The sequence below is a fragment of the Amblyraja radiata genome, chromosome 6, assembly GCF_010909765.2.
Source record: "Amblyraja radiata isolate CabotCenter1 chromosome 6, sAmbRad1.1.pri, whole genome shotgun sequence".
Taxonomy (NCBI): domain Eukaryota; kingdom Metazoa; phylum Chordata; class Chondrichthyes; order Rajiformes; family Rajidae; genus Amblyraja; species Amblyraja radiata.
This window is the reverse complement of record NC_045961.1, coordinates 64,362,346-64,389,719: the sequence shown is the minus strand read 5'-3', so window position 1 is coordinate 64,389,719 and position 27,374 is coordinate 64,362,346.

Sequence of the window (27,374 nt, the reverse complement as noted above, 5' to 3'; positions counted from 1 at the left end):
GGTGGGGGGGAGAAGGAAGGGAAAAGGGAGGAGGAGGAGCCCAAGGGCGGGGGGATGGGAGGAGACAGCTCGAGGGTTAAGGAAGGGGAGGAGACAGCAAGGGCTAGCAAAACTGGGAGAATTCAACGTTCATGCCATCCGGACACAAGCAACCCAATTTCCGGTGTTGCTCACTCTGGCAATGGAGGAGTCCCAGGACAGAGAGGTCGGATTGGGAATGGGAGGGGGAGTTGATGTGCTGAGCCACCGGGAGTTCAGGTAGGTTATTGCGGACTGAGCGGAGGTGTTCGGCGAAGCGAAACGATCTCCCAACCTTCGCTTAGTCTCCCCGATGTAAATCAGCTGACATCTAGAGCAGCGGATGCAGTAGATGAGGTTGGAGGAGATAGAGGTGAACCTTTGTCACACCTGGAACGACTGCTTGGGTCCTTGAATGGAGTCGAGGGGGGAGGTGAAGGGACAGGTGCAACGGAAAGTGCCCGGGGAGGGGGTGGTACGGGAGAGAAGGGAAGAATTGACAAGGGAGTTGCGGAGGAAGCGGTCTTTGCGGAAGGCAGACATAGGGGGAGATGGGAAGATGTGGCGAGTGGTGGGGTCACGTTGGAGGTGGCGGAAATGGCGGAGGATTATTTGTTGTATTTGCCGGCTGGTGGGGTGAAAGGTGAGGACTAGGGGGACTCTGCCCTTGTTGCGAGTGCGGGGATGGGGAGAGAGAGCAGTGTTGCAGGGTATGGATGAGACCCTGGTGCGAGCCTCATCTATGGTGGCGGAGGGAAATCCCCATTCCTTGAAGAACGAGGACATTTCCGATACCCTGGTGTGGAACGTCTCATCCTGGGAGCAGATGCGGCGTAGGCGGAAGAATTGGGAGTAGGGGATGGAGTCTTTACAGGGGGCAGGGTGGGAAGACGTATAGTCCAGATAGCCATGTGAGTCAGTTGGTTTGTAGTGTATGTCGGTCAGAAGTCTGTCCCCTGCGATGGAGATGGTGAGGTCAAGGAATGGTAGGGAAGTGTCGGAAATGGTCCAGGTGTATTGGAGTGCTGGATGGAAGTTGGTGGTGAAGTGGATGAAGTCAGTCAGTTGTGTGTGGGTGCAGGAGGTGGCCCCAAAGCAGTCATCAATGTAATGGAGGTAGAGGTCGGGGATGGGGCCCTGGTACGTATTGAACAAGGATTGTTCAACGTACCCGACAAAGAGGCAGGCGTAGCTGGGGCCCATGCGTGTGCCCATAGCTACGCCTTGTGTTTGGAGTAAATGGGAGGAGTCAAACGTAAAGTTGTTGAGGGTGAGGACCAACTCCGCTAGGCGGAGGTGGGTGTCAGTGGCTGGGTATAGGTTGCTCCTCTGGTCGAGGAAGAACCGGAGGGCTTTGATGCCATCCTGGTGGGGGATGGAGGTGTAGAGTGACTGGACATCCATGGTGAAGATGAGGGGGTGAGGGCCTAGAGAGTGGAATGCGCGGAGGCGGCGGAGAGTGTCTGAGGTGTCTAGAACATAGGTGGGAAGGGATTTGACCAAGGGGGTTAGTATGGAGTCAAGGTATGTGGAGATGAGTTCGGTGGGGCACGAACAAGCAGAGACAATGGGTCTGCCGGGAGAGCCGGGTTTGTGGATTTTGGGGAGAAGGTAAAAACGGGCCGTGCAGGGCTGGGGAACGATGAGGTTGGAAGCTTGGTCGGGCAGGGCGTGGGAATTAATGAAGTCGGTGATGGTGCTAGATATGGTCGCCTGGTGCTCGTCAGTGGAGTCATGGTCCAAGGGTAAGTAGGAGGAGGTGTCCAAGAGTTGGCACGTGGCCTCAGCTTTGTAGAGATCGACGCGCCAGACTACCACGGCACCTCCCTTGTCGGCTGGTTTGATAACCCAATCTGGGTTTTTGTGGAGTGATTCAATGGCAGTGCGTTCAGGGGGGGAGAGATTGGAGTGAGACAGGGGAGTGGAGAAGTTGAGGCGGTTGACGTCGCGGCGGCAGTTCTGGACAAAGAGTTCCAGAGCCGGGACTTTACGAGAGGGGTTCCACGAGGAGGGGGTGCGTTGGAGACGGGAAAAAGGGTCATCATTGGGGGGTGAGGAAATCTTCCCATGGAAGTGCGCTGTGAGGCGGAGGCGACGGTAGAAGCGCTCCAAGTCATGGTGGGCGCGGAACTCATTGAGATGGGGACGGAGGGGGACAAAGGTAAGACCGTTCGGTGCGGGAGAGGGGGAGGTCGGGGGGGATGGTGAACACCCGGCAGGGATGGGAGTTGGGGCCAGAGGAAGGCACGTGGGTGGACTGGGGACAGGGCGATGTGTAGGGGGGGGGGGGGGTTGTGAGTGTTGGAGGGGTGGTGGGTGGTCAGGGGGTGGGGGGGGTGAGAGGGCTGTAATGTGGGTGGGGAAGAGCGGGGGTGACATAGTTGGAGGGGGATGGGGGAGAGTCAGTGGAACAGCCACTGAGGTTAGCAAGGCTGGGCAGACGGGCACTAGGACCCAGTGGAGTTAAGCCCAGGAGAGTGGGAGTGAGCAGCGTGGAGGCTCCAGGCCCAGTGCAGAGTCCAGGCTCCAGGTAAGGCGACGGCTGTGGGTTGCTGGAGGGGGGTGGAGTGGTGCGGGTCACCGGACCGATGGTCGGAGTCCAGTGGCGCAGGTCACCGGACCCGATGGTCGGAGTCCAGTGGCGCGGTTCACCGGACCCGATGGTCGGAGTCCAGTGGCGTGGGTCACCGGACCCGATGTTCGGAGTCCTGTGGCAGTTGAGTCGGGGTCCGCGGGTGATGCGTGGGAGGTGCCGGTGGGTGGATAGTTGGCGGGGCAGCGCGGGTCGGCCATAGCGGTGGGGCGGTGAGATGAGTCGGGTGCGTTGCGGCGGCCATGTTGGGGGTGCCCCGGTCCGGCGGCGATGCCGGGTAGGTCGGGTCCGGCGGCGATGCCGGGTAGGTCGGGTCCGGCGGCGATGCCGGGTAGGTCAGGTCCGGCGGCGGTGTAGGTCGGGTCCGGCGGCGATGTTGGGTAGGTCGGTCCGGTGGCGATGTTAGGCGGGCCCAGTACGGCGGCGATGTTCAGAGGGCCCGGTCCGGCGGCGATGCTGGATGGGCCCAGTGCGGCGGCGATGTCGGGTAGGCCCAGTCACTACTATGTGGTTTTTTTTCAAGGAAAATCGCAAAAGGGATCTACCAAGGAAGTTAATAATATAAACGCCCCCCAAATATCCATAGTCCTGAGGTATGGATGCACCGTAATAAATAAGGGTATTAAAATCAAAGAAAATGCAAGATGATAAACAAAAGAAAATGGGAGGAATCACACTGTGTAGCTGGAATATAAGGGGTATTAATGAACCAATTAAAAGGGGCAAAATACTAGCTCAGTTGAAATCATATAACACGGATATTACTTTTCTACAAGAAACGCATCTTAAACATCAAGATCAGATGAGATTGAGGGCGAATTGGATAGGCCAAACATGTCACTCCTCATATACTTCGAAATCCAGAGGTATCTTCAAATCAAAGAACATTATATCAGATAAGGAAGGGAGATATCTTATAGTTACAGGAGAGATCCATGCTACGCCAATCACTTTGGTAAACATATATGCGCCCAATTTTGATAATCCTCAATTTTTTAAATAAAATCCTGAATACAATCGCAGAATTTAACTACCAAAATGTTATAATTGGAGGAGACTTCAACTGTGTTTTAGATCCGTACTTAGATAAATCAATGCAAAAACAAAGATATGAAATCTAAAACTAGTGAACTCTTAAATACATATATAAAAAATACAAATATAGCAGACGTCTGGAGGATCGCGAATCCGACTGGAAGGGAATACTCGTTTTATTCAATGGTACACAAAACATACTCACGTATAAACTACTTCCTAGTGGATACAAAACTAATCCCTTTTACTATGAACCCTAAATATCACACCAATACGATTTCAGATCACTCCCCGCTAACTTTCGTTTTAAAATTAGAAGGAATGTCTACGAACAAATTGTTCTGGAGGTTTAACTCGCAAATTCTGAAAGACCCACAAGGGAGTATATATCTAAAAAAACAGATGGACCTATTTTTTGAGACAAACGATACACCAGATATATCGCCCACTTTATTATGGGAATCCTTTAAAGCATTTATTAGAGGAGTCATTATCTCGTATCAAGCTTTTCAAAACAAAAAGAATAAGAATGAACAAAGACAATTAGAAGAACAAATCAGACAACTAGATATAGATAATGCTAAAGACCCAACTATGGATAAACATAATAAAATTTGAATACTGAAATTTAAGCTAAATAAATTATTATCAGAGAAGATTATAAGATTATTCCAAATTACAAAACAAGAACATTTCGAATTTGGGGATAAACCCCATAAACTTTTGGCACGCCAACTGAAAAAACGGGAAAAAGTTCATGCAATTTTAAAGATTAAATCAGATAGAGGGGAATTATTAACACTACCTAATGATATCAATAAAATATTTGCTCAATTTTACAAGAATTTATACACATCGAAAACGCTGATAGACAATAATAAAGTTTCAAAATTTTTGGACAATTGTAACCTTCCTAAACTAGAATTGAAGGAACAAGAGGAACTGGGAGCACAAATTACATCTAAGGAAATAGAAGACACAATAAACACACTTAAGAATGGAAAAACACCAGGACCAGACGGATTCAGTAATGAATTTTATAAATGTTTTTACGACATAGTTACACCATGTCTACAGAAAATGTATACATACGCATTTAAAGAACAAATCTTACCTGAAACACTAGCAGAATCAACGATCACATTAATACTTAAAAAAGATAAAGATATAGAAGAACCAGGCTCATATAGAGCTATTGCTTTGTTAAATACATGATGACTGCAGATCCACCCAGCCAAACTGCCACTTTGTAAAATTTGCTGATGACACAGTCCTCCTGTCTCTGCTTCCCAGCCATACACAACATCATAGCTCAGCCCTGCAGGACTTTATAGTATGGTGTGAAAAGTCTTGTCTTGAGCTAAATATAAGCAAAACCAAGGACATGATTGTGACCTTTTCCCCCCCCAACAGAGACAGATGGCTGAGGCAGCCACCACTATCATCCAGCAGGAGCCAGTGGAGATAGTGGAGGTGTACAAATACCTGGGGACAGCTTTCGACAACCTGCTAAGGTTTTCCTCTAACACAGAGGAAATCCTTAAAAAGTGCCATCAGAGACAGTACCTACTCAGGAAGCTGAAGTCATTTGGGATTAACAAAGACATTCTCACAACATTCTACTACGCATTCATTGAAAATGTAATAACCTTCTCTTTCACTAGCTGGTTCCACTCCATCACCCTGCAAAACAGAAACCGCCTGTTGAATGTGGTCAAGGTCTGCTCAAAAATCATTGAGCAGCCCGTCCGAACTCTCACTGCCCTATGCGACCAACAGTCTGTAAAGTTAACACGCAGGATTCTTCAGGACCCCTCTCACATCCTGTTTCCTGAGTTTGAGTGGCTCCCCTCAGGACGCAGACTCCGCTGTCCAGGTTGCCGGACACAGAGGAGGAAGGCAACCTTCATCCCCAGGGCTGTCCAGCTTCTTAATGCTGATCACTGACTCATGAACATATGAAATGAAATAACCTTCTATATGCACTTTTTAATTGAAGCACTAAGGAAGCATTTTAAAAACTATTACTATGTGTTGAATGTTGATGTGCGGTGTGTGTTGTGTGATTGTGCAGTGTGTCTGTGAAATGCGTGTGTTGGTTGATTGTGCAGTATGCGTGCTGCTTATGTTTGTTGATTGTGTCCCTCTCTTTTTTTTAAAAAAAGCTACTGTAATGCGCCTTTTTAAATTGCCCCTCGGGGACGAATAAAGTGCTTTGAATTGAATTGAATTGAATACGGATCAAAAAATATTAGCGAAAACACTAGCTAGAAGGCTAAGTCAATATGTTAGTAAATTAATAAATGAGGATCAAACGGGATTTATACCTAAGAGACATTCATTTAATAACCTGAGACGTCTGCTTAACATAATGCACTCTCACAAACCTCAAGTACAAGAGTTATCTATCATTTCATTGGACGCAGAAAAAGCGTTTGATCAAGTAGAATGGGATTATATGATTAAAGTATTGCAAAAAATTACAAATGGGAGAGAACTTCATCGCATGGATAAACTTATTATGTAACAAACCCACGGCTAGAATATTAACTAATAATATACTATCTACGAAATTCCAATTAACAAGGAGCAATAGACAAGGATGTTCATTATCACCGCTGTTATTCGCTCTGGTAATTAAACCTTTAGCTGAAAAAATTAGAACACACCCGGTTATTTACGGTTATAATACAAAATATTCAAATAACAAAATATCCTTATACGCAGACGATGTATTACTGTATATCACAAAACCCCAAATCAGTATACCAAACATATTAAATCTTATTGAGGACTTTGGATCTTTCTCAGGATACAGAATAAACTGGAACAAAAGTGAAATTAAGTCGATAAAACCGAAAGACTCAACACATCTCTTGAAATTCCCCTTTAAAATAGCCACAGAAAAATTTAAATATTTAGGAATTGAAATCACTAGAAATTATCGCGCTATGTTTAATGCCAACTATAGCCCCTTATTTAAGAAACTAAATAATCTAATCAAATTCTGGAAAACACTCCCGATGTCTTTAATAGGTCGAATAAATGCTATAAAAATGATATTTTTTACCACAAATCCTATATTTATTTCAATCAATTCCAATATATCTTCCAAAAAAGTTTTTCAAAAAACTAGACTCAGACATTACAAATTTTATATGGGATTACAAATCCCACAGAATACAAAGAGCACACCATAGTAAACCAAAAGAGATGGGTGGTCTAACCCCAGACTTATTGGATGAAGCCATGAAGACAAAGGCTGAATCAGCAAATCTAATATCATACTTATACAACATTATTTTAAATATAGAAATACCTACAACCGATGGTATTAGAAGAGACTGGGAACAAGAATGAGCTATAAAAATTTCAAAAGAGAGCTGGGATAAACACTTATTATATGTGCATAAATGCTCGATCAACGTACGACATACTCTAATTAAATATAAAACATTACATAGACTATATTATTCAAAAACTAAAATAAATAAACTTTTCCCCAATGTCTCACCCATTTGTGATAAATGTCAGTCACAATAAGCTACCATAGCGCACTCTTTTGTTTTCTGTATAAAAATTCAAAAATTCTGGAACGAAATATTTGAAATCTTCACAAAATTATTTAAAATAAAACTTGTACCAAAAGCAGAATGGATCATTTTTGGAATATCGGAAGGTAACCCCGAATTAAATGTGTTTCAAAAGAACTTGAATTGAATTTGAATTGATTTTATTAGGGATAGTGTATATTAATAAACATTTGCATGTAATATGCAAGATTGTAGCCAGTAGCTAATTTCCATCTTTAGTCCCAACACAAGGTAAACACATCCCAAACAAGGTAAAAACAAAAGACAAAAACAAAAACAAAACAAACAATAAAGTAAAAAAGTAGCAATAAAAGAGAGTACCATTGGATAATTTTAAGGTAGATTATGATTGCAATTTTGATTTTGCAGTAACCATGTTTTTAGATGTTTGGTAAATGAGGTACTTACTTAATTACGGGCTAATAATGGGAAAAAAGCTTATACTCAAATTTTGGAAAAATGCTCCAATACCAACAATAAAAATGTGGATTTCAAACATGTTCGAAACACTACACTTGGAAGAGATGAGGCTCCTCCTAGCAGGCAAAGCAGACCACTTCCAAAAGACGTGGTCTGCATTTACGGAACTATTACAAGCATAAGGTGCAATAGTAATTTAAAATATAAATGGTACCAGGATCTGGTAATGGGGGGTACAAAATAAAACATTTTAAAAACACGTTTGGTATATCCTTTTTTGCGGAGTTTTGTGTTACAGTAGAGCTATTGTTTTTCCTTTTTTTTTCTTTTCTTTCTAGGGTCTTATTTCCTTTCTTTACTTCCTTCTCTAACTTCTTCCCTAAGGGGCTTTCTTCTCCCAACACTTTCCTGCACCTTCACGATTCTTGCTCACTTTCCTTACTTCTTTTATTTCTACCTTTTTTAAAGCTCGAAAAACGAAGTGGTACAACAAAATGTAATAAGATATATGTGATGTGTATTACTGTAATTTACTGTACTACTAATAAATAAAAAATTTTTAAAAAAAAGTCTCCCCTTAGCCTCAGATGCTCTAGAGAATACATGTATGGTTTGTCCAACATCTCCTTTTGCTAATACTCTCTAATACAGGCAGCATCTGGTAAACCTCTTCTTACATCCTCTGCAAAGCCTTCACATCCTTATTGTAATGAGATGACCAGAACTGCACACAATACTCCAAATCAGCCTAACCAGGTTGAAGGCTTGTTAATCATAACTTATTTATCAGTGGAAGGTTAATGAGATAACAAAAAGCAACGCTAAAATGATAAGATATAAACAATGGAGTACCCGGAAAACTGAAATAAAAGACATTACTGGAACTCAGCTGAAATGGCATATTTTGGCACTATAAATCAGAAAGCCTGATGTTATCACTATGTGGTATAAAGTACTTGTTCTATCTCAAAACATAAATCAACTGAATCAGCACTATGCCCTGAGAGATCTAGAGAAATGTGCAAAGCAAGGGATTTTTCAAAGCTGCAACCAGCTGTGTCTTGGGGAGTATGATGATAAGGGGCTGCTCTTGTTTAGAATGAAGTCACGGGATTATCTTGGAAAATATGCTCTAAGCACAATGCACATTTAATTCATCCTTGCTTGTACTTGATAATGGTAACGTACTAGCATGAAAGAGTGTGGAGTTGACAAAGTGAATGGCAAAAACAACAGATTACAGACAGATTTGAAGACTAGGAATAGCTGGGGACAAAATTAAGGTAATTGGGGTTAAGGATTATGATGGTGAGATAATCAAGAAGAAGTGGGTGAGGAGCAGATCAACATAGGACAGGCAAAATACCATGTTGTTTCAAACATAATCAGAGAACAGCAAAGTGGGGTGAGGTTAATGCAAGTAAAAGTCCTACAAGCATTTATACAATGAATAGTTTTAACTTAGGTTTCCAACATCCATGAGATAGATTGGCGTTGTTGATCAGGAGAGGACACCAATCACGTAGGCAGGGAAGGCAGTAGTATGAATCATTATTATGGATGAAAGAATAAAAGAAAAACAAATGCAGAACAACTCAGACATTCAATCGGAATCTGTGGAAGGAGAAAGCAGGTAATGTTTCAGGTTAAAGATCGTTCCTCATGTTTCTCTTTCCACTCTCTGATTTACATCGGTGAGACCAAGCGTAGGTTGGGCGATCGTTTCGCCGAACACCTCCGCTCAGTCCGCAATAACCTACCTGACCTCCCGGTGGCTCAGCACTTCAACACCCCCCCCATTCCCAATCCGACCTCTCTGTCCTGGGTCTCCTCCATTGCCAGAGTGAGCAACAGCGGAAATTGGAGGAACAGCACCTCATATTCCATCTGAGGACCTTGCGTCCTTATGGCATTAACATTGAATTCTCCCAATTTGGCTAGCCCTTGCTGTCTCCTCCCCTTCCTTAACCCTCTAGCTGTCTCCTCCCACCCTCCCATCCGCCCGCCCTCGGGCTCCTCCTCCTCCTCCTCCCCTTTTCCTTCTTTCTTCCCCCCCCACCCCCCATCAGTCTGAAGAAGGGTTTCGGCCCGAAACGTCGCCTATTTCCTTCGCTCCATAGATGCTGCTGCACCCGCTGAGTTTCCCCAGCAATTTTGTGTACCTTCTCTTTCCACAGATGTTTGTCCAACTGTTGCCCAACATTTCTATCTATTTTGTTTCAGATTCCAGCCTATCCAAGATAAAAGAGTAGCTACTTTAAGGAATAGTAATGTTCTTGCACTCAAGAGTCAAGAGTTTAACTCCCCAGCTAAAGTCCAAACGTGAAGTAACAAAGAGTATTCCAGTAAAGATCAACACTGGTAGTTTTAGGCATTTAGATGTTAAAACTGTGCCAATGTCAATTGTGTCTTGATATTTGACATGGTTACACATGTGGTCCACCTGTGTATGCCTATTCTATATACAGGATACCTGGATCAAATATCCTGCGATAAGTTTTTCATATTCAAAGTACCCAATCTCATTTAGAAATAGTGTTCGCAATAAAATTCATTCTAAAATGTTACACACTTTAAGTGAATTTCTAAGTCAAATAGTTCTGCCAAGACACTCTAGTAAGGTAGGCACCTTTATATTCATCCAGATTATTTCCCTCAACATTTCTGGAGAAGTTGCTGGCTCAAGAGCATTTGGTAATTCAAGTTTATGTAGTTATTTAGTTTATGTGTATTACATAGATTTTTTGAAATTCAAATCCATGGAAGGCAATGGAATCAAATTTCAAGAGTGGAGCATAGGTTTTAGTGCACCTGAATCCCCACCAGAAGCCGTACTCGTCCCCAGCTGCAGGATGCTCCCCACCGGTCCCTGCCTGAAGCCGTACACGTCCCCAGCTGCAGGATGCTCCCCACCGGTCCCTGCCTGAAGCCGTACACGTCCCCAGCTGCATGATGCTCCCCACCGGTCCATGCCTGAAGCCGTACACGTCCCCAGCTGCAGGATGCTTCCCACCGGTCCCTGCCTGAAGCCGTACACGTCCCCAGCTGCAGGATGCTCCCCACTGGTCCCCACCTGAAGCCGGTGGGGAGCGGCAATGGTAGGCCGCCGCAGCGGTATGCCACAGCGGGAGCAGGGGTAGGCAGCAGCAGCGGTAGTCCACAAGAGTGGCAGGGATAGGCAGTGGCAGTGGTAGGCCATGGCAGCGTTTCCCCCCTCCACACCGGCCCGCGACTGGCTTCGCCTGAAGCCATCCTCCCCCCCGGCTGCAGGATGCTCCCCCATCCCCCAGCAGCCCCCGTCTGAAGCCGTGCTCCTCCCCAGGCTGCAGGTTGCTCCACCGGACCCCGACAGCCCCCGCCTGAAGCTGTCCCCCTCCCCCGGCTGCAGGATGCAACAAGAAACACAATAAGAAAGAACTGAACTGAATAAATGTCATTTTTATCATTTAAATTGTTGTTTTATTATGAGTTATTCACAATTTAAGCTTTAATAAGTATCTTGCTTGCCCGTCAGCTGTGCCTGCGCAGTAATGCCTGCATGTTCTACGTCACAATGGGAACCTAATGGCCGCTAAGAGTGGATGGGGGGTTTGAGGGGGTGGATGGAGTGAGCCATGGGGGGGGGGGAGGGATTGGCAAGGGGGGGCATGGTGGGGGTCAGGGGAGGAGGGTGGATTAGGAGCGTCACAACGGGAACCCTTCAGCCACGCCTGTGCAGTTGGGGGCTATGGGCGAGTGGTGGAATATGACGTTCCGTGTGAGGATGGGACCCAACGGGTTCCACTTAGTTTAGTCATCCATCCATCCATCCATCCATCCATCTTCTTGTCCACTTCTGGTTTGCATTGTTTTTAAATTTCCGCAATAGCGGTTCGCGATAAGACTACGATTTTTGGCACCTTACTCGCCATTCTCCTGTGCTGCAAGTGCACCAAGTTTTGTTCCAATCGGTGGAATATTACAAAAGTTATGAGGTTTATTTATCGTAAAAACCGCCCCTTCCGTCTCCCACTGTCACTCACCAACGGCGAGGAGAATAAAGCTGAAGGAGCGGAGTGAGCTGAGTGCGGAGAGCGAGTGGGGGCTTCATCTGCCATCACGACAAGCCGAGAGCCGCTCGGTGAGTGCGGCCCGCAGTCAGGCAGCCGGTAAGTGAGTGCGGTCGGCAGGCAGCCAGTGAGTGAGTGCTGCCGGGGCCGGGAGCTGATGATTGAGGCTGTACCATGCCGACACACCCCTCTCCTTTCTACACACACTCCTCCCCCCTCCCACACACCGCTCTTCCCCTCCCGCACACACCTCCAACCCCCACAACCCCCCCACCCCCACTCACCCCCTCCCCCCCACATGCCTGCCACAAACACACTCCTCCCCTCCCTCCCCACACCACCTCCCACACCCCCCTACTCCACTCCCCCTCCCCCACACTTCCCCTCCCCCACACACCACCCGCCCCCACACACTCCCACTCTCCCCCCACACCCCCTCCCCCCATCCCCCACACCCCCTCTCCCCCACCACCAATCCCGCCCACACACACCCCCCATCCCACACACCCCCGCCAAATACCACCCCACCACCAGCAGCGGTAGGCCATGCCAGCAGCAGCAGTGGGCCGCGGTAGGGGTAGGCAGCAGCAGGGGTAGGCCACAGCAGCACTCACCCCCTCCCCTTCTGCTTATTAACTGAATGGTGTCAGGTTAGGAAAAGGGGAGGTGCAACGAGACTTGGGTGTCCTTGTACATCAGTCACTGAAAGTAAGGATTCAGGTTCAGCAGGCAGAGAAGAAAGCAAATGGCATGTTGGATTAATAGTGACAGGATTGGAGTATAGGACAAGGAGGTCCTGCTGCAGTTGCACAGGGCCCTGGTGAGACCGCACCTGGAGTATTGTATGCAGTTTTGGTCTGCTAATTCGAGGAACGACTTTCTTGCTATTCAGGGAGTGCAGAGTAGGATCACCAGGTTAATTTCCGGGATGGTGGGACTGACATATGATGAAAGAATGGATCGACGGCTTATATTCACTGGAATTTAGGAGGATGAGAGTGGATCTTATAGAAACATATTAAATTCTTCAGGGATTGGACAGGTTAGATGCAGGAAAAATGTTCCTGATATTGGGGGAGTCTCTGTCACTGTAAGGCATCAGCTTTACCGCTGTCCAACGTGCCACCCTCTCTGTCTCCATCTCAGGAAAAAAAATATCCACTAACATTTACTATAAACCCACTCTCACCATTTCCTTGTCCAAACCTCCTCCATACCTATCTCCTGTAAGAAGACCGTTCCTTTTACTCAGCCTTTTAATCTTTGCCTTATTGGTTCTCGAGATCAGGTTTTCTGTTGAAGACTTCTGCAATGTACAACTTTATCAGGAATTTGTTGTAAAGAATAGATCGACTGGGCTTATATTAATTGGAATTTAGAAGGATGAGAGGATATCTTATAGAAACATATAAAATTATTTATGGATCGGACAGGCTAGATGAAGGAAAAATATTCCTCATGTTGGGGTAATCCAGAACCAGGGGTCACAGTTTAAACATAAGGGGTAGGCCATTAGGACTGAGATGAGGGAAAACGTTTTCACCCAGAGAATTGTGAAACTGTGGAATTCTCTGCCACAGAAGGCAGTGGAGGCCAATTCACTGGATGTTTTCAAGAGAGAGTTAGATATAGCTCTCAGGGCTAACGGAATCAAAGGATATGGGAAGAAAGCAAGAGCGGAGTACTGATTTAGGATGATCACCCATGATCATGTTGAATGGCGGTGCTGGCTCAAAGGGCCAAATGGCCTACTCCTGCACCTATTTTCTATGTTTATATGTTTCTAAGATAGAAGTGTCATGGGGACACCGTCACCTAGAGATTCACCTCTTAGTCATGCACCATGCTGATTAGAAAATAGATCACTGTTCCTTCATAACCACTGTATCTACGTATATCCTGTAAATCATGCTCAAGTGCAATGTGGGAACCTTCCTCTCAAGGACTACAGACATTTAAGAAGAGGACCTGAGGGAAGTAGCAATAAACATCCATATTCCAAGGATGAACATAAACATTCTTCATTCTACATGGGAAATACATCGTCAATTTCTTAAATTCAATATCGTCTGAAATTTGGTTTTGTTAACTGACACCTTTGATGGGTTCTGAAACAATAATAGGGGAAGTGACATAACACAAGGTACGTAACCAAAGCAGATGTCAAATAGAAACAACAATGTCAAATAACATAAGCAATGTCAAATAGAATTATATCTGAAAGAGAGTTCAAAAGTACAAGAATGTGAACATTAGAAGGACAGTGAATTTTAACTATGCTGTAGCTGATGATTATTGAAGCAATTTAATCAATGGACTGGATTGCATTAGTGGATGATTAAGTAGATAATTCTCAGCTTGCTGAAGTGCACATATAAACATATTCCAAGCTTCTGTGCATAGCCAATGCAGTGTGGAAGCATGAAACACATACTGGAGGTCATAGTCCAAGAATAGCTCATGATTGTACCAAACTGAGATGTCCAATGAAATTCATATTAGTCCTTCCTGCATACACCAACCATGCCTGGTGTATCAAAAAGTCAAAATTGTATTAAAATTAATTTATCTGAGATAGGTTTTTGACAAAAGACCATCAGATCCAGGAAAGAGGACACAATTTCTGCTACCTGAAACCAAATCACATCTCACCGTTTGCAGCCCAATCCACCTTGTGCAACAGTCAAAACAACAAAAACTCAAAACACTGGGACCCGCAAAGAGCAAGCAAGACCTTGGGCCACAAAGGGAAGTGAGTGTAAGGCCCAAGCTGAGCCATGTTCCACCCACTACATTTTAATTTGTGTTAGTCTGTTTCCTTTCCTTTAATATTCTTAGCAATATTGCAAAACAGAGGCCCGGGACCGTTGGAGCGAGTGGAGGAGGGTCAGGGCGGTGAGTACTTAAATCGGGCGCGGGGCTTGTTTTCACAGAGGCCCGGGACCGTTGGAGACAGTGGATGAGGGTCAGGGCGGTGAGTACTTAAATCGGGCGCGGGGCTTGTTTTTCACAGAGGCCCGGGACCGTTGGAGACAGTGGAGGAGGGTCAGGGCGGTGAGTACTTAAATCGGGCGCGGGGCTTGTTTTCACAGAGGCCCGGGACCGTTGGAGACAGTGGAGGAGGGTCAGGGCGGTGAGTACTTAAATCGGGCGTGGGGCTTGTTTTCACAGAGGCCCGGGATCGTTGGAGACGGTGGAGCCAAGGCTACAGTGGGCTAAAGGTACAGTGCATTAGTAAAGGTACCGTGCTTTTTGTTTATATAATAAAGGTGCAGTTTAAAGGGCAAGAGGGAGCAGCTGTTTGTGTCAGATACCTGCTGATTTCTCCCAGCAGTTTCTATTGTATTATACTGGTATCGGATCCAGGGTAAGGCGAGAGAATGACAGTCAGAGCAGTGCACTGTTCTGGATGTCAGATGTGGGAGGTCATGGTGTCGGATGGCCCTCCAGACGTCCACATCTGCACCAGGTGCAGAGAGATGGGGCTCCTAAGGGACCGTATTAGGTTCCTGGAGCAGCAGCTCGATGACCTCTGTCTGGTCAGGGAGAGTGATGAGGTCATAGAGGGGAGTTATAGGGAGGTGGTCACTCCAAAACCATGGGAGTGAGACATGTGGGTCACGCTAAGGAAGGGCAAGGGGCAGAGGCAGGAACGAGGGAGTACTCCAATGTTGGTACACCTTGCAAATAAGTACTCCTGTTTGAGTACGGATGGGGGTGACAGCTTACCCGGGGGTAGCAACAGCGGACGGGCCTCCAGCACAGAGACCGGCCCTGTTGCTCCAAAAGGTAGGGAAAAAAAGAAGAGGGCAATTGTAATTGGGGACTCTATTGTTAGGGGGTCGGATAGGCGTTTCTGTGGACGCAGTCGGGAGACCAGAATGGTGGTCTGCCTCCCTCGTGCCAAGGTCTCGGACGTGTCTCAACGCATCCAAGATATCCTGAAATCAGAGGGAGAGGAGCCTGAGGTCGTGGTACATATTGGTACAAATGACATAGGTAAAAAAAGTGAAGAGGTCCTGAAGGGAGGATTTAGGGAGTTGGGAGGAGAGTTAAGGAAAAGGACCAAAAAGGTAACAATCTCAGGATTACTGCCTGTACCACGCGACAGTGAGAGTAGGAATGGAGCGAGGTGGAGGATAAATGCGTGGCTGAAAGACTGGTGCAGAGGGCAGGGATTCAAGTTTCTGGATCATTGGGACTTCTTTTGGGGAAGGTGGGACCTGTACAGAAAGGATGGGTTGCACTTGAACCCGAGGGGGACCAATATCCTGGCAGGGAAATTTGCAAAGGTCACTGGGGAGACTTTAAACTAGAATGGTTGGGGCGAGGGACTCAAATAGAGAAAGCTAGTAGACAGAATGGGAGGCAGGAAGCAGAAAAGGGAAGCACTCGGACACAAGAGGAGAAAGAAAAAAAAGGAAATAAACAGAGAAGAAGAGACGGGGGGTTTCTTAAAGGTGCATATTTTAATGCTAGGAGCATTGTAAGAAAGGTGGATGAGCTTAGAGTCTGGATAGACACCTGGAAGTATGATGTTGTGGCGATCAGTGAAACATGGTTGCAGGAGGGCTGTGATTGGAAACTAAATATTCCAGGATTTCGTTGCTTCAGGTGTGATAGAATTGGAGGGGCAAGAGGTGGAGGTGTTGCATTGCTAGTCAGGGAAGATATTACAGCAGTGCTTTGGCAGGATAGATTGAAGGGTTCATCTAGGGAGGCTATTTGGGTGGAACTGAGAAGTGGGAAAGGTGTAGCAACACTTATAGAGGTGTATTATAGACCGCCAAATGGGGAACAAGAATTGGAAGAGCAAATATGTAAGGAGATAGCAGATATTAGTAGTAAGCACAAGGTAGTGATTGTGGGAGATTTCAACTTTCCACACATAGACTGGGAAACACATTCTGTAAATGGGCTGGATGGTTTGGAGTTTGTAAAATGTGTGCAGGATAGTTTTTTGCAGCAATACATAGAGGTACCTACTAGAGGAGGGGCAGTGCTGGACCTCCTGTTAGGAAATGAGACGGGACAGGTGGGGAAGGTATGCGTTGGGGAGCACTTCGGGTCCAGTGATCACAATACCATTAGTTTCAATATAATTATGGAGAAGGTCAGAACTGGACCTAGGGTTGAGATTTTTGATTGGAGAAAGGCTAACTTTGATGAGATGCGAGATGATTTAAAAGGAGTGGATTGGGACATTTTGTTTCATGGGAAAGATGTAGAAGAGAAATGGTGGACATTTAAAGGGGAAATATTAAGAGTACAGAATCTTTATGTTCCTGTTCGGTTGAAAGGAAACAGTAAAAATTGGAAAGAGCCCTGGTTTTCAAGGGAAATTGGACATCTTGTTCGGAAAAAGAGGGAGATCTACAATAATTATAGGCAGCATGAAGTAAATGAGGTGCCTGTGGAGTATAAGGAATGTAAAAAGAATCTTAAGAAAGAAATTAGAAAAGCTAAAAGAAGATATGAGGTTGCTTTGGCAAGTAAGGTGAAAGTAAATCCAAAGGGTTTCTACAGCTATATTAATAGCAAAAGGATAACGAGGGATAAAATTGGTCCATTGGAGAAACAGAGTGGGCAGCTATCTGCAGAGCCAAAAGAGATGGGGGAGATATTGAACAATTTCTTTTCTTCGGTATTCACCAAGGAGAAGGATATTGAATTATGTGAGGTAAGGAAAACGAGTAGATTAGTTATGGATACTATGAGTTTCAAAGTAAAAGAAGTACTGACACTTTTGAAAAATATAAAAGTGGATAAGTCTCCAGGTCCTGACAGGATATTCCCTAGGACATTGAGGGAAGTTAGTGTAGAAATAGCCGGGGCTATGACAGAAATATTTCAAATGTCATTAGAAACGGGAATAGTCCCCGAGGATTGGCGTACTGCGCATGTTGTTCCATTGTTTAAAAAGGGTTCTAAGAGTAAACCTAGCAATTATAGACCTGTTAGTTTGACTTCAGTGGTGGGCAAATTAATGGAAAAGATACTTAGAGATAATATATATAAGCATCTGGATAAACATGGCCTGATTAGGAACAGTCAACATGGATTTGTGCCTGGAAGGTCATGTTTGACTAATCTTCTTGAATTTTTTGAAGAGGTTACTAGGGAAATTGACGAGGGTAAAGCAGTGGATGTTGTCTATATGGACTTTAGTAAGGCCTTTGACAAGGTTCCTCATGGAAGGTTGGTTAAGAAGGTTAAACTGTTGGGTATAAATGCAGGAATAGCAAGATGGATTCAGCAGTGGCTGAATGGGAGAAGCCAGAGGGTAATGGTGGATGGCTGTTTGTCGGGTTGGAGGCAGGTGACTAGTGGGGTGCCTCAGGGATCTGTGTTGGGTCCTTTGTTGTTTGTCATGTACGTCAATGATAGAAACATAGAAATTAGGTGCAGGAGTATCTGGATGAAGGGGTGGTAAATTGGATTAGTAAGTATGCAGATGATACCAAGGTAGGGGGTGTTGTGGATAATGAAGAGGATTTCCAAAATCTACAGAGTGATTTAGGCCATTTGGAAAAATGGGCTGAAAGATGGCAGATGGAGTTTAATGCTGATAAATGTGAGGTGTTACACCTTGGCAGGACAAATCAAAATAGGACGTACATGATAAATGGTAGGGAATTGAAGAATACAGTTGAACAGAGGGATCTGGGAATAACCGTGCATAGTTCCTTGAAGGTGGAATCTCATATAGATAGGGTGGTAAAGAAAGCTTTTGGTATGCTAGCCTTTATAAATCAGAGCATTGAGTATAGAAGCTGGGATGTAATGTTAAAATTGTACAAGGCATTGGTGAGACCAAATCTGGAGTATGGTGTACAATTTTGGTCGCCCAATTATAGGAAGGATGTCAACAAAATAGAGAGAGTACAGAGGAGATTTACTAGAATGTTGCCTGGGTTTCAACAACTAAGTTACAGAGATAGGTTGAATAAGTTAGGTCTTTATTCTCTGGAGCGCAGAAGGTTAAGGGGGGACTTGATAGAGGTCTTTAAAATGATGAGAGGGATAGACAGAGTTGATGTGACCAAGCTTTTCCCTTTGAGAATAGGGAAGATTCAAACAAGAGGACATGACTTCAGAATTAAGGGACAGAAGTTTAGGGGTAACATGAGGGGGAACTTCTTTACTCAGAGAGTGGTAGTGGTGTGGAATGAGCTTCCAGTGGAAGTGGTGGCGGCAGGTTTGTTGGTATCATTTAAAAATAAATTGGATAGGCATATGGATGAGAAGGGAATGGAAGGTTATGGTATGAGTGCAGGCAGGTGGGACTAAGGGAAAAAAAGTTGTTTGGCACGGACTTGTAGGGCCGAGATGGCCTGTTTCCGTGCTGTAATTGTTATATGGTTATATGGTTATATGGTTATAGATACACTTATTTATTATTCTTCAGGTATTTTAAGTATGGCTTTAGTTTTGAACTGATTTGAAAGGCAAGCATCGTTTGAGGCCACAAATCAGAAATATTATGTTAAAAATCATAATTTTTAGTTCCCAATGCATTGAAGAAATCAGTAATTATAAATTCTATGAAATGGTGAATTTGGTGTGCTCCTTAATTTCAATTTAAGTTTAAGCATTTTGGAGAAATTTGCATTTTATGGTTTCAAAGCGTCAGTTGATAATGAGTTAAAGTGTTATTTGTGCACTACATAACAGCAGAGCAATATTGTTGTATTGCATAAGATTACAATAAGGTGCTTTTAAGTTAAATAAGTATGATGGTAGCAAAAAGGATGTGTATGTAACTGGGATTAATAAATAAAGTGATGATCAAATTTTGTTCTACGTGCAGAAGGAACATAATATTGAGATAATGTAACATCTATACAGCAAGATGATGCAAGGCAGAAAGGGTCCTCATTAAATATAAAAAATGGAAGGCAGCTGAGATGCGAGAATACATTATCAAGACTTCTACCCTCAGTCATTTATCATATATTTCTGAGCTATTATTATTAAATAGCTACTCACCATGTGTGAGGCCTTTCAGAAATAATTGACTATCATGAAACTAATAACATTTTCAGAGATTTGATAGAAATGTTTGAATTAATAAAAGGGATAGACAAGATAAACAATGAAACATTCTATCCCTTTGAATTGGTTAAGAATCTCTAAATCAGGTTTTAGATATTTTTTATTTTCAATTTGGATCCTACTATTGCTAATGATGTAAAACAAGATGGAAAAGAAGGCTTTCAGGAGTTATGGGCAGGTTAAGTGAATGTGCAAAGGTAAGGCAGAGATAACACATTGCAGATGCAGAGTATGTGAGGATATTGCTCTTTCTCAGGAGGCTTTTATCACATCCTTAAATCGTTTCAGAAAGTCTGGTGTGAGACATATCAACCACGTAACCCACATGTTGTAACCAAATGAGATTGTCGAGGGTTTCACCGCTGGGAATGTTAGCTTGGGAGAGAACACTTGCATCATTTTACTTATCCTGCTGGGGCAGTGCTGGTGACATTTCTTCCAGTATCTTGAGATGTCCACTGCACAATACAATACAATACAATACGGATTTATTTGTCACATTGCACATAAAGTGCAAGTGAAATGAATATGTCAGCAGCGATACAATGAGAAAGAACACACAATACACAATAAAAATTTAACACAAACATCCACCACAGCATTCATCACTGTGGTGGAAGGCACAAAAATTGGCCAGTCCTCCTCCATTTCCCCCCGTGGTCGGGACCAGAGTCCAGAGCCAGTCCATAATCGGCTCTTCCCCACCAGAGACCGCGGCTTCAGGATGGTGTAGGCCGCAGGCCGGCGGTCGAAGATTTAAAGTCCCCGCCGCGCCGCAGCCAGAAGCACCGCAGACCGCAGGGCCGGTGGTCGAAGCTCCCCTCCAGGGGTGATGTTAAGTCCACGCCGGGCCCGCGGTAGAAGTTGGCCGCGGGCCGGCATTCGGAGCTTCTTCTTCCCACGGGTCGCCCACGACCCACACAAAACACACAAAGAAATATCAAAAACACACTTTAAAACATACTAAAAAAACAAAAAAAGTTGAAAAAAACGGCACGCTGCTGACAGGGCTCCGCTTGCAGCGCCCCCACTGACCGTATGTAGCGATGGTCTAAAACATATAGGAGAGACAGCCGTCAACGCTGTAGGAACTCCAGGGGATTCATGCCAGGTTCGAGAAACTGATCTTCAAATACCCTTTTCCTTAAAGGCCATCTGAGTGGATTGAATGCAGTAGTAAATTTCATCATCTCAAGTTTGGTGGCTCTCAAGATATAGAAACTGGGTTGATACATTCTAGATCTTACTGTAAACCTATAATAGAGCAAGACAACCTGCACAGTCCAGTTTTGGTTACTTCAGTTCTGATGTATGGGTTGTAATTAGTTGTGATGATTGGCTTCACTCCTATAAGGATGTTTGCTTGACACCATTCTTCACTGAGAATGATTCTGTTGTAGACCTATTGGTTGCTATCATAGGTTGCCATTTAGCACCAGGCTACTCCTCAATCGCCTCCAAGTGCCAAAAACAGCTTCCCAAACCATAGAATGCATTCCGTCCAAGTTCTGATTACGGGTCTCAACCCTAAATGTTGAGGATCCCATCTTGCAAATGCAAAATGGAAACAAAAATTGGTAGTCAATTTGAGGAGGGTATTCCTACCAATTAATGGAATCAAAGGTTTTAGTGAAGTTGAAGAGGGCTACGCATTAACTGCAATGTTTATGGAATTGTGCTATGGTAAAGATCATGTCCATTGTGTGGAGGCACAAGACACAGCAGGCATTAGAATCTAGAGCAAAATGAAAACTGGTAAGACTTTGCAGATTAGACTGCATTTGAGGAGGCAAAGGGATGGTCAACATTTAAGATTGAGACCTTGCATCAGCATTTAGATGGAATCCACTCTATGATTTGGGAAGCAGGTTTTTGGCATTTGAAGGAGGCAATTGTACTCAGGTACTCTGGTGCTGTATTTCCCTGTGGGTGTAACAGTCAGTCTTGTTCCTTCATTACATCTTTGCTCCCTTCCACGAAGTATTTGAGAACTGGGCTTCTTGCTCCTGTATCTGGAGTATCACTATTATTCTCAGTGCACTCCAAGCTGTGCTATGAATTTTCAACTGTGGGTCGAGGCAATGAGTTCCTCTAGTTAGGAGGAAAAGTCTTCCAACTGGTGTGTGGGTCTCCTGAAATTAAACCTTGTAGCGGCGCCTGCTGGCACACGCAGGTATCGAACCCGGCGTTCGGAAGCTGCGATCACGTGACTCGGGAGGGGCTGCTGTATTCGAGCGGTTTCGCTTTCGCGCCAGAGTTGTGGTCAAACGTGTTTGCAGATACCTATATGCCAAGGAGCTATTGTGTTAATAAATCAGTTCGGAAAACTTGATTGTCATCTTTGCATCCGGCAAAACCTCATCATTTTAGATAAGATAAGATAAGATAATCTTTATTGTCATTGTACAAGACAACGAAATTCTGTTGGAGCAGTCCTCCAGCTGCACAGGAATATAAGTATAAAAATACAATTAAAAAAAAAGAACTATTAAAAAATTTAACTATAACCATAAACATACAGGAGTATTGGCGGGTGTGTGAGAGAGAGGGGGGGGATCAATGTGGGAGGGGGATAGAGTTCAGTAGTGTCACAGCTCTATGGTAGAAGCTGTTTTTCAGTCTTGTCGTGCGGGCGCTCAGTATCCTGTATCATCTTCCTGAGGGCAGAAGGGTGAAGAGACAGTGTCCAGGGTGTGTGCTGTCTCTAAGGATGCCCTTGACCCTCCGGATGCAGCGGGTCCGGTAGATGTCCTCCAGACTGGGGAGCTGGGTGCCAGTGATCCTCTCAGCAGTCTTGATGACGCGTTGGAGAGCTTTCCTGTTCTCTGCGGTACAGCCAGAGTACCATACTGTGATGCAGTATGTAAGAACTGACTCAATGGCTGACCTGTAGAAGCTCACCAGCAGCTGTTGTGGGAGACGTGCCCTCTTCAAGCACCTCAGGAAGTGAAGCCTTTGAAGTCCTTTCTTGGCCGTCGCCGTGGTGTTGATGGTCCAGGTCAGGTCGTGGCTGATGTTGACCCCGAGGTACCTGATGTTCTGCACAGCCTCCACTGTCTCGCCGTTAATGGTGATGGGCTGATGGATGAAGGTCTTCGGTCTCCTCCTGAAGTCCAGGATCATCTCCTTTGTTTTTTTTGCGTTGAGGATCAGGTTGTTCTCACGGCTCCAGCTCACCAGGTTCTCTACCTCTGTCCTGTAGGCGGCCTCGTTGTTACTCGTGATCCTGCCTACCACGATGGTGTCATCTGCAAACTTAAATATGGTGTTGGCCTCGTGGGTGGGTTTGCAGTCGAGAGTGTAGAGGGAGAAGAGGAAGGGGCTCAACACACAGCCCTGTGGTGCACCGATGTTCAAGGTGATGCTGGAGGAGACCTGCCTCCCCATGCGCACAGTCTGTGGTCGGCCGGTGAGAAAGTCCAGGACCCAGCTGCTCAGGTGTGTGTTGAGGCCCAGGTGGTCCAGCTTAGTGACTAGTTTATGGGGGTGGATGGTGTTAAAGGCGGAGCTATAATCTATGAATAGCATCCGCACATAACTGTCCCGCTGGTCAAGGTGTGTCAGGGTGGAGTGGAGGGCCAGTGACACTGCGTCCTCCGTCGACCTGTTTGCCCTATAGGCAAATTGGTGGTGGTCTAAGGAGGGGGGGATGCTGGTCTTCAAGTGTCCCAATACCAGACGTTCAATACCAGATGTTATTCTGTTATGTTATTCTAAAAAGCAGTACAATTGGCACTGCTTGAAAGCGTTAAGTGTTGCACATATTTTTGGGGATTCTCAATGAGTCCCAATTAGCTCCTTGAATCCAGCACCAATTTCTAGACTGTTATACAATGAAAGAAGTGACTTTACCTTGATTTAGTTCTCCTTTAAAAAGTATTGGAAATCAAAGGATAAAAACCTTAGACTGGGGATGCATTCAAACAGAATCTGCTCAAATGCCTCTCATAAAATGAAAATCCCTTTAGTCCCTTTAGGATGAACAGACCTGATTTGCATGAGTACAGAAAATGTTTTGACAACCGTGCTACAAAACTGAATAACATTACATGTAATAATCAGAAAACAATGTACTGAATTATTTCTCACATATCATTTTACTTTATCCCTGCATGAGGATTAATTTGTAATCCTTTGAATTGCCTAATCTGTATTTTGTATAGATCAGTGGGTAGCACAAAATAAAAACCACTATTCTTAAAGCAATGCTGACTAATGGAACTAAATCCTGAAATATTAGTTGGAAATAATATTTTACTTACTGGCAAGACTATGAGTAATACTGTGAAAATAGATTGTAAAATTGATTTTGTTTTATTTAATCCGGGGTGTAGACTGTTTAATCATTGATTGAGACATTGTAGAGGTGCCTGCTAGCGCACGCAGATATCGAACCCGGCGTTCGTAAGCCGCGGTCACGTGACTTGGGAGGGGCTGCTGGTTTTGCGCGTTTTTTCCCTTGCACACGTTAGTTCAGCGCTGACCACCATTGTGGGCAGACGTGTCTGAAAAGCCTGTATGCTGGTTATTGAACTTTCGACTAAAGATCTGTTGAAAACTCCAGTAGTCGTTTCTCAGACCACTAAAGCATGACCAATCTGTTCCATCACGGTATAGCCAAGCTTTTTCACCACATTCTTGAATAGCGCTGGTAAATAAGATGCCATCAATTTTAGATTTAAAATCAACAATTTACTTACATTAATTGGCATATCTTGGAAAGAGCAAATTTCTGTCAGCTTTCGTGTGTAGAAATGCTTCTTAACTCAAGTAAAGTAATTATTGCAATAGCGCAATAGGCATAAGTATGATGGTGAGGTACAGTTAAGGGCCTGTCCCACTGATGCAACTGTCTTTGACCTTCAAGGTCGAGGGCACTCGCCTGGAAAACCTCGAGCAGGATTGACTGTCAGCGATGAAACCGCGAGCTGGATCAACCCGACCGCACACACACACACAAACACATCGCAAAGGCGGGAGCCAGGGAAAATGGGGGAGCACTGTCTGAAATTCACACCCGCGATGAACAGAAAGGTAAAAGACGGCTGCACAATGCGGCTGCACAGTGTACGGTGTCCTTTAGAGAGCGCGGAGGGGGGAGGGGGAGGAGGGGGGTGGGAGAGAAGAGGAGCGTGGTGGAGAGAAGGGGAGAGAAGTGGAGAGAAGGGGGGGAGATGGAGTGGAGACACTTTTAAGAAGCCTGACAACTTATAATAAAGTTTAACGGGCATTTTACATTACCGGTCGGTTTTCCTTGGTGCTGAAAAACCCAATGAGCCAATTAAAATGCCCGGTCAGTGAAGGAGGTTGACTACGGCTGCCCTCGACTGCCTGTAACTACATAGCGACCCCACTCCATAGTACTACGAGTTCAAAAGATCCATGCCAAAAGAACAATTACTCGCGGAAAAATTTTCAACATGCTGAAAGATGTTCCTCGACCAAACTAAGGCCTTCTCTCGAGCATGAAGGAGGGTTCCAGTGACCTCATAGGGAATCCTAGGACCACGTGTCGACCATGCTGCGAGTTTGAGTCGAGGGAAAACCCTTCTAAACTCGCAGATTAGGTCGCTGCAGTGGGAAAGCCACTTTACAACGAAAATCTTACTTTTACCACACAGTCTGGCATGTGGCGGCGCCCAACAGCAGTGGCTCGACTGCAGTCCGTCTGTCTTTTTTTAATTTTTGTCCTGTTAGATGTATGTTTTTGGTTTTAATTTAAATTATTTTTTAGCTGTGTATATGTGAGGGGGGGGGGGGGCCGTTTAATCTCTTCCCTGTACGGGTCCCGACTTTTCGCTGTCGGGTCTCTGGTGTCATAGGGCCTAACATCGTGGAGCCGGCGGTGGCCTCCAACCGGAACCAAACTGAGGGCTCCAGTCGCGGAGCCTGCGGACTCGCCATCGTGGAGCTGACCGACTTCGGAGCGGGGAGAGCTGTGGTGGCGTGTGGGTGCAACCCGACTTCGGAGCTTCAAATGCTCCGGCTGCAGGCCCGGTGGACAGGAACATCGGAAGCTCGCAGGTCCCTGGTAGGAGACCGCTTTTTGGAGCTCACACAACGGCAACTTCTCCCGCCGGAATCGCGTGGTTTAAATGACTTGAAGCGGGGCCTGACATCGCCCGGCACGGCTTAAACAAGCGCAGGACTTACCATCGCCCGCCGGGGGCTTTAACATCGTGAGCCCCAGTCGCCTCGATGCTGCAGTTGGACTGCCGGACCACGGGAGAAGAACAAAGGGAAGAGATATGACTTTTGCCTTCCATCACAGTGAGGAGGTGTTGGAGATTCACTGTGATGGATGTTTGTGTAAATTGTGTTAAGTGTGTGTCTTGGTTTTTTTGTAATGTCATGACTGCAGGAATGACATTTTGTTCAAACCTTGTCTGTTTGAATGACAATAAAAGGCATTCTATTCTATTGTATTCTATTCTATAGATTCAAACAACACACAAATACAAATTGTACATAAATTATCCAGCAAATAGAAAAAAAAACAATTCCATGGTAATGCAAAAGATGTCCTTGTACTACCGTAAGAGTCTAATACTTAGGCTACTTTAGTATATTATTTTACAGGGCTGTTAAAAGTGACCTCTATATACATAGCTTTTTATATCTACCCATTGTTTCCCTTAGTAGCTATAAAATTAAGAGCAAATCACCTTGTAACCATTGAAATTCCAGGAATACAATCCATCTTTCAGGTAATGGGCCACACCTGCAGGATTGGCCCCGATAGTCTGTGTGTGATCCAACAAGTACTCTCTGTAGCTGTAGCATTTCTATTTTATTGGAATCTTGTCTTCAAGACATAAATGTCTGCACTACCACAGTGATTTTACTTTTTTTGCAGCTGTCCCACACATTTTAATGATCAATGTACAAGAACCTCTTTGGACCTTTGCCAGCTTGAGATTTTTGCCATTTAAAAAGCACTCTAACTTACCCTATTGAAACCAAAGGGAATGACCTCACATTTTCCTGCATTGTATCCATTTGTCACAGTCTTGTCTGCTCACAATCTATGAATATATCTTGTTTAATTTAATGTCTTTGGAATTTAACACATACAGTTACACGGAAAGCCAAAGAGTAGCGCTCTTTAGAAAGTCTTGATGGTGAATGGTGTAATTGTTAATATTTGCACAAGAACACCACAAGTTGTTTGGATTGGATTGCCTTCAAAGTTGGTATTAATTATGACATTTCCTTCCAAAGACAATTAAAAAAATCAAATTTCCTGTCACCACATTTGGTTTGAATGTAGTAACATTTTACCAACCAGTAATCATGTGTACATAATGATCAGGGATATGGCTTGAAAAAAATACCACATTTGAGCAACATGTATGAGAATGTTATCAAAAATCTGGGTGCTTACTCGAACAGAAGCATTCTTCTGGAAATTTATTGTGGGTCTTAAACATATGAAAGGTTTCAGAAATGCACCAGTACACCCAATAACATCCGGCACACACTTTGATATTACTTACTCGCACCTGGAAAAGAGTAGACTTTGGGTGGGAGAGGTTACAGATTGTTTTAGTTTAACTTAGCTTAGTTTAGTCTAGAGAAACAGCACGGAAACAGGCCCTTCGGCCCACCGGG